Genomic DNA, 20,615 nt, shown 5'->3' with positions numbered 1-20,615 from the left:
TATACTCATCATCATTGATACCATTTTACTATGAAAATGTTTCACAGATTTTTATATATCTGCAAGGTCAAAGTTACTAGAATCCACAACTGTAGACACGACCTCCCTCCAGTCCCAAATGTGAGAATCTCTACTGCAGAATTTCTAATAGTGGGGGACTGCAGTCGGGTTCTCCCCCGAACATGTGTTCAATGGAAACTTGATTCAGGGATTCTACTGTCATGGTGAAGCATCAGGGGCGGATTTAACAGCTGTAAGTATCACATGCTTTGAGGAGTAAAAACTTTCAACTGTTAATGTACGTGTAGAGGTGCAGGTGGTTGTTTATGCATGTATTATAATGATTACATTTGTCTATCCGTTAATACAGAAGTGTATTTTTTTCGTGTTGTTTGTTTGAGTTTTGTTTTTCATTCTGTTTTTATTTCATAATACTTCAGGTTCGTTCAAGATCATACTGCTTTCAATTTTGAGCATTTATATTCCATTATGCTGCCATATTTTATAAATTTTTTTATCGTACGCAGTTAACTGTGAGTTTGTATTGTATATTTCACCATTTTCACATATATTGTCAATTTCTTTTTTAAATTTGGATTTTCATATTTTATTCTATTGTTATGACTGCCTATTGTTTTGATGTGAGCAGCTGCCACATTGCAATTTCCCTAAAGTTTCTGTGGGTCAGTCTATCTATCTATATGACACTTGTTTGCCTCATAATATACAAGCATGTTGGATGAAATTTATGTATGTACATTTATATGTCTGTCTGTACTGCTGCACACATCACATACCTCCACATAAACCGATCAGCCAGCACATTAAATCCACTACTCAGTTTGTATGCAGAGGATATTTTGTTGTATTTACAGAACCCAATATCATCCCCACTGGAAGTGTTCAATCTTATACCTAAATTTGATGTTCAAGGTGTAAACTTGAAGTTGGTCCAACACTCTGAAATGAAACAACAAACAGCGACGTTTCAAACATTTTCTCTTTGCGATCGGTCTGTTTAAAGGAATTATTTTAGAAGGCAGCGGTGCATTATGGGAAACAGGGGAAATAATTCATCTATCCTTCCGATTATTATGATCAATTATTTGAATTAGTGGTCCTGGACCCTCCGTTAGGTGTTGTCGTGTTACGACGGGGACAGTTTATCAGGGATCCAACCTACCAAGGTCACCCTCATCTGCAATTTCATAAATAGACTTGAACAGGTAGCAAAGAAGCTGAGCGAGCCCGAAGCCATAGCTACAAGTCCAACGATGGATACCACACAGAAATGCAATGCTTTTCATCCCTTTAATAGCTCAGCCCCTCACGCCTCAGCTTTGAAATCCAAGCTACATTTAGCTTTACTAAGTCTTCTGATTTAAGCTTCATCGACAATTTCTACAAGGCATTCAAGCCACCATGAATAGCATGTTTGGTTATGTGGACATTCGGAAAGCGGAACTTGTGATTTCAGCTGGCCCATTGGCGGACAAGTTCCTGATGCTAACCCGCAGTGACTAAAGCTTTCCCTGACCGGGAACCGAACGCGGGCCGCGGCGGTGAGAGCACCGAATCCTAGCCACTAGACCATCAGGGATCCAACTGACTGAGGTCACCCTCATCAGCAATTGCATAAATAGAAGGGAACATGGAGCAAAGAAGCTGACTCTAATCCTAACCCAAACCCCTAACCCCTCACCCCTCACCCTAACCCATGGCTACAAGTCCAGCGATGGATACCGTACAGAAATGTTGTGATGTCTCATCCCTCCTATAGCTCAGCTGAGCATAGTTCAGCAGAGGAGAAAGAAGGCAGCCTTGAGGGGACCCGGTGCTGATGGTCCGGGAGTCAGATAATTATTTTTCCCAGCTTCATGTACTGCTTCCTGTCAGGCAGGAAGTCTGTGATCCACCTGCAGGTGGAGTCAGGCACACTCAGCTGGGAAAGCTTGTCCAGCAGAAGAGCCCGAATGATTGAAATCTGAAATCCCAAATCCACAAACAGGATCCTGGTGTAGGTTCCTGAGGAGTCCAGGTTCTGGAGGATGAAGTGGAGGGCCAAGTTTACTGCATCGTCTACAGACCTGTAGGTGAACTGCAAGGGGTTCAAGAGAGGGTCTGTGATGGATTTGAGGTAGGAAAGCACAAGGCGTTCAAAAGACTTTATCACCACATTTGAAGTCTATAAATTATTATTATCTTTAACTACGTAACAGTAAAATAGACAATATTCATTCTTTTTGGACACGATAGCCATACATATAAAACAAACAGTGATGATTCTTTATAGTTATTATTATACTCATCATCATTGATGCCATTTTACTATGAAAATGTTTCACAGATTTTTATATATCTGCAAGGTCATAGTTACTAGAATCCACAACTGTAGACACAACCTCTCTACGGTCCCAAACGTGAGAATCTATACTGCAGAATTTCTAGTAGTGGGGAACTGCGGTCGGGTTCTCCCCCGAACATGTGTTCAATGGAAACTTGATTCAGGGATTCTACTGTCATGGTGAAGCTTCAGGGGCGGATTTAACAGCTGTAAGTATCACATGCTTTGAGGAGTAAAAACATTCAACTGTTAATTCAAGATTCAAGATTCAAGATTTTTATTTGTCACATACATATACATACTTCCATACATATATGCAGTGAAATGTAATGCAACGCACCCGGTGATAGCACACAAGAAGTCCTAGGAAAAAGTACTAAAATAAAATAAAATAAAAAGTAGAAAATTACTTTCTAATAGACCGACTAACTGACTCCTAAAACGTAATACAGTAAGTGGAATACTTATAGAATAAGATAAAAAATATATAGAATAAAATACAATAAAAAATAAATTGAAATAAAATAGGTTGAAGGAATATGGCTATGTATATACAGATATGTGCATTTAAAGTGGCATGTTAATTAAAGTGGCATGTGAATGTGAATAGTGTGAGGTAGTGTTTGGGATAATACAGCACAGTATACAACAGTACGGCGCAGCAATACAGCATCACGAACAACCAAGAACAGTGATACAGTATGCGGTACAGTATGCTACATACAGTACAGTAGGTAGTGGAGCCTAGTGCATGGCTCAGTTAGGACCCCTGGTGAGGTCAGCATTGACAGTTCTGATGGCTTGAGGGAAGAAACTCCGTCTCAGTCTCTCTGTTCTCGCTGCGTGACTGCGGAGGCGCTTGCCTGACCGCAGCAGCTGAAACAGTCCGTTGTTGGGGTGATGAGGATCCTTCATGATCCTACGGGCTCTGCTACTACACCTCCTGGTGTATAACTCCTGCAAGGGGGGGAGGGTAGTTCCAGTGGTACGTTCAGCTGAACGCACCACCCTCTGCAGGGCCCGCCTGTCCTGGGCAGTACAGTTCCCAAACCAGGCAGTGATGTTGCCTGTCAGGATGCTCTCCACTGCTCCAGAGTAGAAGGACTTGAGGATCCTCACCGAGACCCGGAATTTCCTCAGCTGCCTGAGGTGGTAGAGACGCTGCCTCGCCTTTCTCACCAGAGTGTCTGTGTGAACAGTCCATGTTAAGTCCTCTGTGATGTGGACTCCCAGATATCTGAAGCTGCTCACCCTATCGACAGAAGTCCCATTAATCCACAACGGCGCGTGCATCCTCGATTGTGATCCACGCCTTAAGTCCACAATCAGCTCCTTGGTTTTGCTGACGTTCAGGTGGAGGCTGTTGTCCTGGCACCAGAGTGACAGGTCAGCCACCTCCTCGCGGTAGGCCTTCTCATCGCAGTCGGTGATCAGGCCCACGACCACGGTGTCGTCAGCAAACTTGATGATGGTGTTGGAGCTGGACCTGGCCACACAGTCATGTGTGTACAGGGAGTACAGTAGGGGGCTGAGGACGCAGCCCTGGGGGGATCCTGTATTCAGGGTGAGAGAGCTTGACATGTACTTCCCCACCTTGACCACCTGGGGGCGGCCTGTGAGGAAGTCCAGGATCCAGGTGCACAGCGGAGCATTCAATCCTAGCTCCAACAACTTGACAGCCAGTCTGGTGGGGACTATGGTGTTGAAAGCTGAACTATAATCAATGAACAGCATTCTCACATAGGCCCCCTTCTGGCCATCCAGGTGCGTGAGCGTGGTGTGCAGTACCTGAGAGACCGCGTCATCCGTGGATCTGTTCTGCCGGTACGCGAACTGCAACGGGTCCAAGGTGCGGGGGAGGGAGGCGCAGATGTAATCCTTAATCAGCCTCTCGAAACACTTCATGACCACCGAGGTGAGGGCCACCGGACGGTAGTCATTCAGGCAGGTTGGAGAGGCGATCTTCGGGACAGGAACGACGGTGGACCTCTTGAAGCAGGATGGGACCACTGATTCAGCCAGGGAGATGTTGAATATTGTGGTGAACACCGGAGCTAGCTGGTTAGCACAGGTCTTCAGTACTCGTCCAGATATGCCATCTGGACCCACAGCTTTCCTGGTGTTCACCCGCATCAAAGCCCTCCTGACCTCGTGCAGTAATGTACGTGTGGAGGTGCAGGTGGTTGTTTATGTATGTATTATAATGATTACATTTGTCTATCCGTTAATACAGAAGTGTAATTTTTTCATGTTGGGTGTTGTTTGTTTGAGTTTTGTTTTTCATTCTGTTTTTATTTCATAATACTTCAGGTTCGTTCAAGATCATACTGCTTTCAATTTTGAGCATTTATATTCCATTATGCTGCCATATTTTATCTTTTTTTTTATGGTACGCAGTTAACTGTGAGTTTGTATTGTATATTTCACCCATTTCACATATATTGTCAATTTCTTTTTTATATTTGGATTTTCATATTTTATTCTATTGTTATGACTGCTTATTGTTTTGATGTGAGCTGCTGCCACATTGCAATTTCCCGACAGTTTCTGTGGGTCAGTCTATCTATCTATATGACACTTGTTTGCCTTATAATATACAAGCATGTTGGATGAAATTTATGTATGTACATTTATATGTCTGTCTGTACTGCTGCACACATCACATACCTCCACATAAACCGATAAGCCAGCACATTAAATCCACTACTCAGTTTGTATGCAGAGGATATTTTGTTGTATTTACAGAACTCAATATCATCCCCACTGGAAGTGTTCAATCTTATACCTAAATTTGATGTTCTGGAGCTGCCCGCTCCTGAAACCAGTAAGAGGTCACCAGGTTTTAAGTGTCTCTGCCAAATTTGGATTGATATTGATCACCTACGACCGGAATGCTTCTGCCCGGTCTCGAGCCGGAGTCCTTTCGGGTGTTAGGCGAACGTGATAACCACTACACCACAGACACTGATAGCACCTTTGACACACCCGAGGTTACACACCCGAATATATGATGTCAAAACAGGCGAGGCCCTGATGGAGATCCTATCTAATTGGTTTATTTGTCTGTTAGTCTGTCTGTCTTTCTGTTTGCTATCGTAGGAGGCACTTGAAGAGGCCTCTTCCAGTCGGTTGACAGCCGAATTGCAAACAAGTTCCAACCAGTTTCCAGCCAGCTAGATCCTCCAACGGTTCTTAAAACTTGCTGTGTTGGGAAAACGTTCTCTATCATTGATCACAAGTGGCTTTCGAGAGAAGAAGCTTGGACTTGCATCCCTTTGAATAATGCTGTCACAGAGCAGCGCTCTGCTGAATCTAGTGGAATTAAAACAGGTGTTACATTTCTCAGTCAATTATGGAATGACATTGATCACATACGAGTATGCAGTAGGTATGTTTCCGCCTAGTTTTGAACAGGGGACCTTTCGCGTGTAAAGCGAACTTGATAACCACTACACTACAGAAACTGATACACCCTTTCTGACACCCTAAGGCTGGTGCCGGATACCACAGGACACCTTGAGAAGTCTTGTGCAGTCCATGCCTGTTTTGCTGGCACGAGGTGAAGCTACAAGATATTTGTGGTTATAATTGGTCGTTTTAATGTTTTGGCTGAACAGTGGACGTCACTGCATGTTGCTGTCCTGGCAGTTTAAATATCCCTGAAGAAGGGCTTTAACAATCGTTCCAAGATGGTGGAGTGTAGACACAAAAGAGGCGGGAGGTTCCTCCAATGATTCTTAGAACTTCTTGCCATGGGAAAACATGTTCTTTCTCAATTTCCCCGCCAAATTTGGATTGATATTGATCACATACAACTATAAGATGGAGATGTTTCCGCCCGGTTTCGAACCAGGGACCTTTCGCGTGTGAGGCGAACGTGATAACCACTACACTACGGAAACTGAAAATATGTTGCAGACACCCTAGGTCTGGTGCTGGATACCACAGGACACCTGTTTTAGTGGCACTAAGTGGAGCGACAAGATATTTGTGGTTATAAGTGGTTGTTTTGGCTGATCAGTGGACGTCATAGCGGTTTAAATATCGCTGAACAGGGGCTTTTACAATCGTTCCTGGATGATGGAGTGTAGACACAAATGGAGAGGGTGGTTCCTCCGATGGTTCTTAGAACATCTTTCCGTGTGGAAACATGTTTTTTCAATTCTGCCCGCTCCTGAAACCAGTAAGAGCTCAACAGGTTTTGAGTTTCTGCGCCAAATTTGGATTGATATTAATCACCTACGACTATAAGATCGCAATGTTTCTGCCCGGTCTCGAGCCGGGGTCCTTTCGCGTGTTAGGCGAACGTGATAACCACTACACCACAGAAACTGATAGCACCTTTGGCACACCCGAATATATGACGTCATAACAGGCGAGGCCCTGATGGAGATCCTATCCAATTGGTTTATTTGTCTGTTAGTCTGTCTGTCTTCTATAGTAGGAGGCACTTGAAGAGGCCTCTTCCAGTCGGTTGACAGCCGCATTCCAAACAAGTTCCAGCCAGTTTCCAGCCAGCCACCATGTGCTCCCCACCCGGTTGCCATTACCCCCCCACCCCCCCCCCCCCCACTCCTCATGTGTCATGATAGGGCGTGTTTAATTTTGACTGTAAACACAGCCATTTTTTCAATTGCAGTGTGCACCATGAGATGGCGCTAACTTCACGAAAAACACAATCACATTCCAGAGAGCGATTTCAGATTTTCACTCATCACCTGAGATATTGTCCTTGAACCATCATTTCTCAAAACAAATTTTTTTTGGTCGCCATAATGAGAACAGGTCTTTATGACTTATTTTAATCTACATGTTGCACAGGTGTTTAATTTCAAAAGGGGAGCAGTTTTTTTATTTACTTTTTGAAAATTACAAAGTTCAATGGCTTTTAATGGAGCACTCAAACTGGGTCAATGTAATTATAGTTTCAAGTTTATTGTCAAATACTTGTTAACAATGCAGGCATCACTACCAGTAAGGAGATTCTTGGTCTCAGAGCCGACTCAACTTCACATAATACTACGCAAATTAAGGGTGAATAGTATCTAAGAACAGAATTTAAAGAGCATTTAAACAGATAATTTTTGAACTAAATTTTCAAATCAAAAATGGAAAGATGTAGTGTAGTCTATGTAATATGAAGGTATTTACCTAAATGAAAGACAAAATAAATATAAATATATAAATATAAATTCTTCATAGTTATTATTGTACTCATCATCATTGATACCATTTTACTATGAAAATGTTTCACAGATTTTTATATATCTGCAAGGTCAAAGTTACTAGAATCCACAACTGTAAACACGACCTCCCTCCAGTCCCAAATGTGAGAATCTCTACTGCAGAATTTCTAATAGTGGGGGACTGCGGTCGGTTCTCCCCCGAACATGTGTTCAATGGAAACTTGATTCAGAATTTTTTTTCCCAGCTTCATGTACTGCTTCCTGTCAGGCAGGAAGTCTGTGATCCACCTGCAGGTGGAGTCAGGCACAGTCAGCTGGGAAAGCTTGTCCAGCAGAAGAGCCCGAATGATTGAAATCTGAAATCCCAAATCCACAAACAGGATCCTGGTGTAGGTTCCTGAGGAGTCCAGGTGCTGGAGGATGAAGTGGAGGGCCAAGTTTACTGCATCGTCTACAGACCTGCAGGGGGTTCAGGAGAGGGTCTGTGATGGATTTGAGGTAGGAAAGCACAAGGCGTTCAAAAGACTTTATCACCACATTTGAAGTCTATAAATTATTATTATCTTTAACTACGCAACAGTAAAATAGACAATATTCTTTCTTTTTGGACACGATAGCCATACATATAAAATAAACAGTGATGAGTCTTTATAGTTATTATTATACTCATCATCATTGATACCATTTTACTATGAAAATGTTTCACAGATTTTTATATATCTGCAAGGTCATAATTACTAGAATCCACAACTGTAGACACAACCTCTTTACGGTCCCAAACGTGAGAATCTCTACTGCAGAATTTCTAATAGTGGGGGACTGCGGTCGGGTTCTCCCCCGAACATGTGTTCAATGGAAACTTGATTCAGGGATTCTACTGTCATGGTGAAGCTTCAGGGGCGGATTTAACAGCTGTAAGTATCACATGCTTTGAGGAGTAAAAACTTTCAACTGTTAATGTACGTGTGGAGGTGCAGGTGGTTGTTTATGTATGTATTATAATCATTACATTTGTCTATCCGTTAATACAGAAGTGTATTTTTTTCATGTTGGGTGTTGTTTGTTTGAGTTTGGTTTTTCATTCTGTTTTTATTTCATAATACTTCAGGTTCGTTCAAGATCATACTGCTTTCAATTTTGAGCATTTATATTCCATTATGCTTCCATATTTTATCATTTTTTGATCGTACGCAGTTAAATTTGAGTTTGTATTGTATATTTCACCCTTTTCACATATATTGTCAATTTCTTTTGTATATTTGGATTTTCATGTTTTATTCTATTGTTATGACTGCCTATTGTTTTGATGTGAGCTGCTGCCACATTGCAATTTCCCGACAGTTTCTGTGGGTCAGTCTATCTATCTATATGACACTTGTTTGCCTTATAATATACAAGCATGTTGGAAGAAATTTATGTATGTACATTTATATGTCTGTCTGTACTGCTGCACACATCACATACCTCCACATAAACCGATCAGCCAGCACATTAAATCCACTACTCAGTTTGTATGCAGAGGATATTTTGTTGTATTTACAGAACCCAATATCATCCCCACTGGAAGTGTTCAATCTTATACCTAAATTTGATGTTCATGTGTAAACTTGAAGTTGATCCAACACTCTGAAATGAAACAACAAACAGCGACGTTTCAAACATTTTCTCTTTGCGATCGGTCTGTTTAAAGGAATTCTTTTAGAAGGCAGCGGTGCATTATGGGATAAACAGGGGAAATGATGAATCTGTCCTTCCGATTATTATGACAAATTATTTGAATTAATGGTCCTGGACCCTCCGTGGGGGGTTGCGTTTTACGACCGGGACAGTTTCTACCTGAAAATATTCTTGTTCACATGTGAGAACCGTGCGGCAGACCGACATGCGGCAGAATGCCTAACCTGTGCTGTCCTTGTACAACTCATACTTACCTGGTAGGGGAGACACCATGATCATGAAGGTGGTTCACCCAGGGCGAGGCTCAGCCATTGCACTCCGGTCGTGCTGACCCCTGCGAATTCTCCAAATGTGGGAATCTCGACTGCATATTTTCTGGTAGTGGGGGACTGCGTTCGCGCTCTCCCCTGGTCAGCTGTTAAATGAAATCATAACAGTGGTTCTCAGGAACTTGACACATACTTGGCATGGATCGAGAGAGTGAACCATAAATATTTGATTGATTCATCTGGAATTAAATCGACACACTGTTTAGAACACAATTTAATCTTACTGTACTTCTAATCTCTTTATCTTAAAAAGCACAAAAAGGAGATCTTTTTCAAAATGTGAATCTTTATGCAAAACAATCAACACAACAGTAGATTTTTCTTTGTTGAAGTCGATAAATTATCTCTAACTGCGCGGTCTGTTTAAAGGAATTCTTTTAGAAGGCAGCGGTGCATTATGGGAAACAGGGGAAATAATTCATCTATCCTTCCGATTATTATGATCAATTATTTGAATTAGTGGTCCTGGACCATCCGTTAGGTGTTGTCGTGTTACGACAGGGACAGTTTATCAGGGATCCAACCTACCATGGTCACCCTCATCTGCAATTTCATAAATTGACTTGAACAGGTAGCAAAGAAGCTGAGCGAGCCCGAAGCCATAGCTACAAGTCCAACAATGGATACCACACAGAAATGCAATGCTTTTCATCCCTTTAATAGCTCAGCCCCTCACGCCTCAGCTTTGAAATCCAAGCTACATTTTGCTTCAGGGGGTTCAGTAGAGGGTCTGTGATGGATTTGAGGTAGGAAAGCACAAGGCGTTCAAAAGACTTTATCACCACATTTGAAGTCTATAAATTATTATTATCTTTAACTACGCAACAGTAAAATAGACAATATTCTTTCTTTTAGGACACGATAGCCATACATATAAAACAAACAGTGATGATTCTTTATAGTTATTATTAATCTCATCATCATTGATACCATTTTACTATGAAAATGTTTCACAGATTTATATATATCTGCAAGGTCAAAGTTACTAGAATCCACAACTGTAGACACGACCTCCCTCCAGTCCCAAATGTGAGAATCTCTACTGCAGAATTTCTAATAGTGGGGGACTGCAGTCGGGTTCTCCCCCGAACATGTGTTCAATGGAAACTTGATTCAGGGATTCTACTGTCATGGTGAAGCTTCAGGGGCGGATTTAACAGCTGTCAGTATCTCATGCTTTGAGGAGTAAAAACTTTCAACTGTTAATGTACGTGTGGAGGTGCAGGTGGTTGTTTATGTATGTATTATAATGATTACATTTGTCTATCCGTTAATACAGAAGTGTATTTTTTTCGTGTTGTTTGTTTGAGTTTTGTTTTTCATTCTGTTTTTATTTCATAATACTTCAGGTTCGTTAAAGATCATACTGCTTTCAATTTTGAGCATTTATATTCCATTATGCTGCCATATTTTATAAATTTTTTTATCGTACGCAGTTAACTGTGAGTTTGTATTGTATATTTCACCATTTTCACATATATTGTCAATTTCTTTTTTAAATTTGGATTTTCATATTTTATTCTATTGTTATGACTGCCTATTGTTTTGATGTGAGCAGCTGCCACATTGCAATTTCCCTAAAGTTTCTGTGGGTCAGTCTATCTATCTATATGACACTTGTTTGCCTCATAATATACAAGCATGTTGGATGAAATTTATGTATGTACATTTATATGTCTGTCTGTACTGCTGCACACATCACATACGTCCACATAAACCGATCAGCCAGCACATTAAATCCACTACTCAGTTTGTATGCAGAGGATATTTTGTTGTATTTACAGAACCCAATATCATCCCCACTGGAAGTGTTCAATCTTATACCTAAATTTGATGTTCAAGGTGTAAACTTGAAGTTGGTCCAACACTCTGAAATGAAACAACAAACAGCGACGTTTCAAACATTTTCTCTTTGCGATCGGTCTGTTTAATGAATTATTTTAGAAGGCAGCGGTGCATTATGGGAAACAGGGGAAATAATTCATCTATCCTTCCGATTATTATGATCAATTATTTGAATTAGTGGTCCTGGACCCTCCGTTAGCGCCGAATCCTAGCCACTAGACCATCAGGGATCCAACTGACTGAGGTCACCCTCATCAGCAATTGCATAAATAGAAGGGAACATGGAGCAAAGAAGCTGACTCTAATCCTAACCCAAACCCCGAACCCCTCACCCTAACCCATGGCTACAAGTCCAGCGATGGATACCGTACAGAAATGTTGTGATGTCTCATCCCTCCGATAGCTCAGCTGAGCATAGTTCAGCAGAGGAGAAAGAAGGCAGCCTTGAGGGGACCCGGTGCTGATGGTCCGGGAGTCAGATAATTTTTTTTCCCAGCTTCATGTACTGCTTCCTGTCAGGCAGGAAGTCTGTGATCCACCTGCAGGTGGAGTCAGGCACACTCAGCTGGGAAAGCTTGTCCGGCAGAAGAGTCCGAATGATTGAAATCTGAAATCCCAAATCCACAAACAGGATCCTGGTTCAAGATCATACTGCTTTCAATTTTGAGCATTTATATTCCATTATGCTGCCATATTTTATCATTCAATTATTTGAATTAGTGGTCCTGGACCATCCGTTAGGTGTTGTCGTGTTACGACGTGGACAGTTTATCAGGGATCCAACCTACCAAGGTCACACCTCATCTGCAATTTCATAAATAGACTTGAACAGGTAGTAAAGAAGCTCAGCGAGCCCGAAGCCATAGCTACAAGTCCAACGATGGATACCATACAGAAATGTATTGTCCAAAACAATGTATTCATCCCTTTAATAGCTCAGCCCCTCACGCCTCAGCTTTGAAATCCAAGCTACATTTTGCTTTTCTAAGTCTTCTGATTTAAGCATCATCGACAATTTCTACAAGGCATTCAAGCCACCATGAACAGCATGTTTGGTAATGTGGACATTCGGAAAGCGGAACTTGTGATTTCAGCTGGCCCATTGGCGGACAAGTTCCTGATCGTAACCCGCAGTGACTAAAGCTTTCCCTGACCGGGAATCGAACCCGGGCCGCGGCGGTGAGAGCGCCGAATCCTAGCCACTAGACCATCAGGGATCCAACTGACTGAGGTCACCCTCATCAGCAATTGCATAAATAGAAGGGAAATGGGGCAAAGAAGCTGACTCTAATCCTAACCCAAACCCCTAACCCCTCACCCTAACCCATGGCTACAAGTCCAGCGATGGATACCGTACAGAAATGTTGTGATGTCTCATCCCTCCGATAGCTCAGCTGAGCATAGTTCAGCAGAGGAGAAAGAAGGCAGCCTTGAGGGGACCCGGTGCTGATGGTCCGGGAGTCAAATCATTTTTTTTCCCAGCTTCATGTACTGCTTCCTGTCAGGCAGGAAGTCTGTGATCCACCTGCAGGTGGAGTCAGGCACACTCAGCTGGCAAAGCTTGTCCAGCAGAAGAGCCCGAATGATTGAAATCTGAAATCCCAAATCCACAAACAGGATCCTGGTGTAGGTTCCTGAGGAGTCCAGGTGCTGGAGGATGAAACGGAGGGCCAAGTTTACTGCATCGTCTACAGACCTGTAGGTGAACCGCAGGGGCTCCACGAGAGGGTCTGTGACGGATTTGAGGTAGGAAAGCACAAGGCTTTCAAAAGACTTTATCACCACATTTGAAGTCTATAAATTATTATTATCTTTAACTACGCAACAGTAAAATAGACAATATTCTTTCTTTTTGGACACGATAGCCATACATATAAAACAAACAGTGATGATTCTTTATAGTTATTATTATACTCATCATCATTGATGCCATTTTACAATGAAAATGTTTCACAGATTTTTATATATCTGCAAGGTCATAGTTACTAGAATCCACAACTGTAGACACAACCTCTCTACGGTCCCAAACGTGAGAATCTCTACTGCAGAATTTCTAGTAGTGGGGAACTGCGGTCGGGTTCTCCCCCGAACATGTGTTCAATGGAAACTTGATTCAGGGATTCTACTGTCATGGTGAAGCTTCAGGGGCGGATTTAACAGCTGTAAGTATCACATGCTTTGAGGAGTAAAAACTTTCAACTGTTAATGTACGTGTGGAGGTGCAGGTGGTTGTTTATGTATGTATTATAATGATTACATTTGTCTATCCGTTAATACAGAAGTGTATTTTTTTCGTGTTGTTTGTTTGAGTTTTGTTTTCCACATTGCAATTTCCCGACAATTTCTGTGGGTCAGTCTATCTATCTATATGACACTTGTTTGCCTTATAATATACAAGCATGTTGGATGAAATTTATGTATGTACATTTATATGTCTGTCTGTACTGCTGCACACATCACATACCTCCACATAAACCGATCAGCCAGCACATTAAATCCACTACTCAGTTTGTATGCAGAGGATATTTTGTTGTATTTACAGAACTCAATATCATCCCCACTGGAAGTGTTCAATCTTATACCTAAATTTGATGTTCTGGAGCTGCCCGCTCCTGAAATCAGTAAGAGGTCACCAGGTTTTAAGTGTCTCTGCCAAATTTGGATTGATATTGATAACCTACGACCGGAATGCATCTGCCCGGTCTCGAGCCGGAGTCCTATTTACAGTGTAGTTTAGTTTCTTGATGGGTGTGATGTGCTGAAGAATGAAGGAGTGACCGCTGACACTGACTTGAATAAAATAATAGTTTTATTACACAAATCAGCATCAAACCAGACTTGCCATGGATGTCCTGGGAGAGATCCGAGCCGGATGGAATCTCTGCCAAGTGACGCTCTGCACTCGCTTTTAAAGCGGTACAAAGATAACATACCACATCTGGTTCCAATCCATAGGTGCCCGCTCAGCCTATATCCTGTCCTAAATGTAAACCTTTCCTCCTCTGGTCGAGCTGGAAGAATCAACAAAATTCCTCTCCCATAGGACCTCTCCATAGACCCATTGTTGTTTTGTTCTTCGTATGACATCAAGGCAATAAATCTAATACTAACATAGTTAATATTATGACCGCACTATATCTCAGCTTTGGGAGCTCAGTAACCTATTCACCTCAAACCTTCTAGACACCTCATATTCCCCCCTTCGAGACTACACAAAGTCTCGACAGAGAGAAGAGTAATTGAACATACGATGTTGATTGGCTTAACAGAAATCACTTAATAACAAACACAATTGGTTATAATATACCCCTCTGACCATGCTTAGTCATAGCAATACAGCAAATTTGTGGAGTGTGAGAGCGAAAAACCCATCTGGCAGCTTCATTTCTTAGAACATCCATCAATCAATCAAGACAGGAAAATTCTCTCACGGTCCCTCTGCCCCAGGCAACCACCTATGGTACTCCAAATCAATTAACAGAAAAAGACGAAGGGTTTAGACTACTGTATAGGATGTTACATATAAATGCATACATTAAGAGCCTCAGAAATAAATCAAAAAATTTGTCCAAAGTCAGGCTGGTCGACCCATCGGACCTTCCAGTGGACCTTTCAAGCACCAATGTCCCTCAAAAACCGCAAAAAAAGAAAATACCTGAGGTCCCAATGTATTCACTTCATCCTACTACAGACAACTCAAAGAAAGCAATAGCAAATCAAAGTAATATGTCTTGCTAAAAATATCTAGCGTAGAGTACAGGATATTTATCAATAATACAGGTTACATTGTAGTAAACAAACTCCAATATTATAAACACATTCAGGACACATATGTATGTATTGAACTGTTGCTTTTTAACACCATCAACTTTTAATGATATTTCACTCGACACTCCTGATCATGATGTCTTCATTCAGGGTCCGCCGTCCATTTTCCTCCTCCATTTTCGAGTGTCCATGTTTGAATGTTCAAGTCTTTTAGGCTGTTAGGATCTCTGGACACAGCCATCCTCTGACTGGTCCTGAAAGAAAGAATCACCAGCCAGTATCTTGCACAAACATCAAATACAGTATAATAATTTCACTTTTGCATTATACTTTAACATTATTCCAATATATGATTAACATTTTCCTTTTCCTCCTTTGTCCATGCATTTTCCTTGTTAACAATAGTGTTGAGTAAATGTAGTGTTAGCTCCTAACTACACACCTCTTCCCAATTCAGACCTGTATGCTGACAGATTTTAACAATGCGATTTTTCAGCACACCATTCATTTTTTCACAAATTCCTTGGCTTTGTGGATGATAAACAGCTCCTAAACTTTGTTTAATTCCCAATTTTTGCAGAATTAATTTTACTGTTCTATTCACGAACTCTTTCCCATTATCTGAGGATATCCGATCTGGAAGTCCCCACCTGCTTATGACCTCACGACACAAGAACTTGGCTTGACAACTGACTGAGCATCTTTACGCTTGGTTGGACATGCCTCAGGCCACCGTGAAAATCTATCCACGACGACTAGCATGTATCTTTTACCTCCTATTGGTCTTATCATGTCAACAAAATCCACAACCAACTCACGCATAGGACCTGTCGGAGTTGGAATGTGACCGGGTGGACTCAACACACCCCTCCGAACGTTATTTTTAAGACAGATTGTGCATCTGCCTATGACATAATCAATTTGCTCAAGCAAGTACGGTGCCCAAAAACCATACTCTTTCGTGATCTTTCTCCTTACCTCCCCCCTTGCAACATGGGCTAACCCATGTGCTTCCTGAATCATCAGACCTAGTAGGTCAGGGGGTGCTACCATCAGTCCTTCATGATTTTTCCACAGACCAGTAGAATCTTGTGTGGCCCCTCGGGCCAACCATAATTGTTTATCGATGGCTGACGCCGCCTCTTGCATCGCGATCACATCTCTGAGCGTGATTTTATCTTCCAAGTCCACTTCATGAGTGACCAGAAGAACCTTGTCTGCTTTGTTTGCTCCTGTAACTGCTTTAGCAGCCTCATCAGCCGCTTTGTTACCTTGTGTGACCCTTGACGTGTCTATTTTGTGTGCTGCACACTTAGCTACAGCTATTTCCTTTGGTTTCATCATTGCATGCAACAATTTCATTATTTGGGCATGATGCTGTATCGGAGAACCATCGGTTTTCTTAAATCCTCGATTTTTCCATACTGATCCAAATAAATGACACACATTATGTGCATATGCCGAATCTGTATATATTGTCACTCGCTTGCCTTCGGCCAATAGACAAGCTTCAGTCAGGCCCACAAGCTCAGCAAGCTGTGCAGAAGCAGGTTGTGGTATTACTTCTGCTTTCTCAACAACAAATTCAGTTCCCTGGGCTTTGACTACTGCATAACCAGCACTCAATGTGTCTCCTATTCGATAGCAGGACCCGTCAGTCCAATACTCCACATCTGACACATGAAGTGGGAAAGCTTGCAAGTCTGATCTGAGCTTTGCATATCTCTCTACTTCCTGAATACAATCATGTGGCTCTCCATCCCCTGGTGTTGGTAAATTATCAGCTGGATTTACCGTGATGCACCTTACTAAGGTGACATCTTCCTGCTCTAAGAGCCTATGATAGTCTCTTAGCCTAGACATAGTCAATGTACATTTACCGAAGTTCAAAAGATTTCTGAGACTATGATGGGTAAGAATTGTCACTGGGTAACCCATAGTTACTGATGATGCTTTCTCATACATTAGATAAACTCCCACCATTGCTCTGTAGCACAGTGGTAGCCCCGATTCTACTTCTGAATAGGCAGTAGAATAATACGACACAGGTTGAGGACTTGTCCCTGTACCTGTTTGCTGACAAAGAACTGCACATGCATATTTGCCTCCAGTGGACGTGGCCACATACAGCAAAAAGTTCTTAGAGTAGTCTGGCAGCGCTAGCGCTGGAGCTTCTTGTAGCCTCTGTTTGATCGTTTCAAATGCCATAAGACCTTCCTGGGTCCAGGTGAGGTTACAATGGAGTTGAGCATTCCCAGTTTCTTTTATCATAGCTCTCAAAGGCCCTGTTAGGCAGGCATAATCTTCTACCCAGGCTGAAGAATAGTAACAGTTTGATTGAATCCTCATGGCATGTTTCCTTATCCGGTGAACAGATGACGATGTCGTCCACATACTGAATGACAGTACTTTTCAAGATCTGATCAATTCCAGCGAAGTCATCCTGCAATACTTTATTGAAAATGTGAGGGCTGTGTTTGAATCCTTGAGGGAGCCTCTTGTACTTGAAGGTTTGTCCTTTGTATGTGAATCCAAACAATCCTTGACTTTCTTCGCTCAGTGGAACACTGAAAAATGCTCCACACAAATCCAACACTGTGAAGTGTGTAGCCTCTGGAGGAATTTGGGCTAACAAGGTATGTGGATCTGGTACATCTGCTGGAAAATCCTGCACCACTTCATTTATCGCTCTTAAATCATGTACCAAGCGATAGGACTCATCTGGTTTCTTTAAAGGCAATGTAGGTGTATTGCTCTGAGTATCCAAACATATTTCCACTACACCTGCTTTTAACAGTCCTTCAATTTGTGGTTCAATCCCTTTGATTGCCTCCTCCTTTAGTGGATATTGGTTCTTCCAAGGAGGTTTGGTTCCTGGTCTCAGTTCAACTCTCACCGGTTGGGCTGACTTCACAAGTCCGATGTCCGTACTATGTCGTGACCACAAACATTCTGGAATTTGTTGCAGCATCTCCTCTCTCATGCTGTCTGAGTCCAATTTAGCACTGAACATTGACTCATGTGTCATCTGTATCACTTGTGGTTGTCCTTGTCCTTGAGCTGAAATCATGATTTTCATGAACTTCTGTTCTTCACTTATCCAGATAGCAAGATTCTCCTTTATTGGTGAAAAAATGGCTTCCTCAGCTTCTGCCATCATTTCTCCTATTTGCTTCTGCTCAAATCCTTCAGCCACCATTAAAGTCACATGTGGCACACTTTTCACAATGTCATATTCTTTCTCAAGATATTCATTGGTGTTTATCTTCATAGCTGCTCCTTGTGGTCCCACAATTATGCAGCATGAGGTCAGCTGAACATGCTTCGGTTGACTACTCAACCATTCTTCTGGATCCAATTGGTCAGTTTTCTTGAAATATTTCAACGTGCAGTGATGTGGATACTCAGGGGGCTTAGCATCAGGCATATTTGCCACAATGAACTTCTCCCACAGCTTGGCTGGCTCTAATAGCTCTGGACTAAGATTTCCAATCCAATATACTGAAGAAGTCTCGGTCTCTGGTGCGCTAAATAATTGGTGGTAGACATCAGGTGGCACATCCACCAGACAGCCGTCCGGTGTACACCGTATTGTGCAATTTAGTTTGCACATAGCATCTCTTCCCAAGAGTGCAATGGGCGTATGTTCTGATACCAAAATAGGTAGTGTGATTTTCCGATTTCTACAGCAGAGCTCAATTGGTTTTGTGAGAGGAATCAGCTGTTTCACACCCTCAAACCCGATTGTCCGTACCAATTGGTCAGACATGGGGAGATGTATAGCATCTTCAGGCCGAACACAGGTGAAAGCTGCTCCGCAATCTGCCATTACTTCCAATGACTTATCATTTATTTTCACCTCTATTTTTGGATCTTGCTCCGGCCCTGATACTACCAGCTGACACCTCCCTTTCGAGTCTTCTGGGCACCCCTAGAAACCAGGTTCCGGACCCCTGTAAGGGTTCGCCGGTCCCCTGGGTGGCTGTGGTTGTCCTCTGAAGCCTCCTCTGAAGCCTCCTCTGAACCTGTAGCAGTCACGTACAAAATGACCTTGTTGTCCACAATTATGACACGCTCCTTGAGACTGTTGGAAATTTCCTCCTCTTCCTTTTCCTAAATTTCCTTGGCCTCTTCCTCTCCATGTTTGTGGTTGGTCAAAAACCGGCTGTGGAAAGGAGACAGTGAAGACCACATGTGGTAGTACCTGAATCTGTCCTTGCTGTGGTTGTGGTGGTAATTGATTTAGTTGTGACTGGCTCTGCATAACCACAGCTTGTTTCTTTTACTTCTTCTTATTATCCACCAACTGTATTTGGTTGACTTTTCTGAGAGTCTCCTGATCCTGTTCCTTCTTCGTTGTACTGTTGGAGCTCGGGTACATCTTCATGGTTGATTTAGCCTTGCCCATCTCTATTATTTGCTCATCCTCACCTTTGAAGAGATAGTTGCCCTCCTGTGCAATCACTGGGAGCTGGGGATAAACATCAGTGAACTTCACCTCCTTCTCATAAGGCGGGGGCTTCTGTAAAGATGCTGTATGTGAGAAGGGCGTGGTAATCTTCTCCATCAATTTTTCTGTTTCCTTTTCATTTTTCTTTATTTCTTGTCTACTTTGTTCTCTTTTTTCCTTTGCAGCTTCGAACCATGTCTGTCCCTCCTTTGCAAACAGTTGCAGAACGCCAAGTTCTGTTTGTCTTTTCTCCGTGCGTCTCTTTCCTTTCTTGCCTTTCTTTTGATTTACCTTATATGTGGACACAAGCACCTGTATTGTTTTAATCACATCCGGGTTAAGAGTTCCTTCAACTGGCCATGGTTGTTCAATGTCCGGCCAACGCTTGCTCTATTTTCCTGATATTTTTGCAATATCTTTAATAAGGGGATTGTTCTTTTGCACTACATCAATAGGAGTGATTACTTTTGTAATTTTAGTATCCAATTTTGACATCCTAATGACTCTCTTATTTTTCTTTTATTGTAAATCAAATTGAATTATTTAAAAAATGTCTTTATAAAGCACCGTGTAATCACACTCAACCAACAACAGCTGAATTTGCCAACCCCAAAGGAGACCAATCGCTTCCCACTTGTGAAAGCCAATTCACTTGTTCACTCTCATTCACACTCATTTATGTTCAATTATCAAAATGATATCAGTGTTCATTCTCAAAACAGCATAGATAAATCATACCCAGATAATGAAACCAATATTCACCGAACAGTATTTAAATCAAATCAGCTTTTCCATATGTGATCAATCAATTAATCAATAATACTCCATTAATTAGGCAAATGCCTTAATTGGTCAGTCTGTTGCCAAGTCTCTCACTAAATAATTGCAAATGCAATGTATGAAAAAGAACTACTACAAACGCATATGTGAAAACAAGCTAAACACATTTATTGTAACTAAATTTATAGGCATATAGGTAAATGCAGGTAAGGTCTGTTGAAAGAGTTTGTGGATAA

This window comes from Zeus faber, assembly GCF_960531495.2.
Source record: "Zeus faber genome assembly, chromosome: 14".
In the NCBI taxonomy this organism is placed as follows: domain Eukaryota; kingdom Metazoa; phylum Chordata; class Actinopteri; order Zeiformes; family Zeidae; genus Zeus; species Zeus faber.
The sequence above is the reverse complement of the archived record's forward strand: the minus strand, read 5'-3'. Positions refer to the sequence as shown.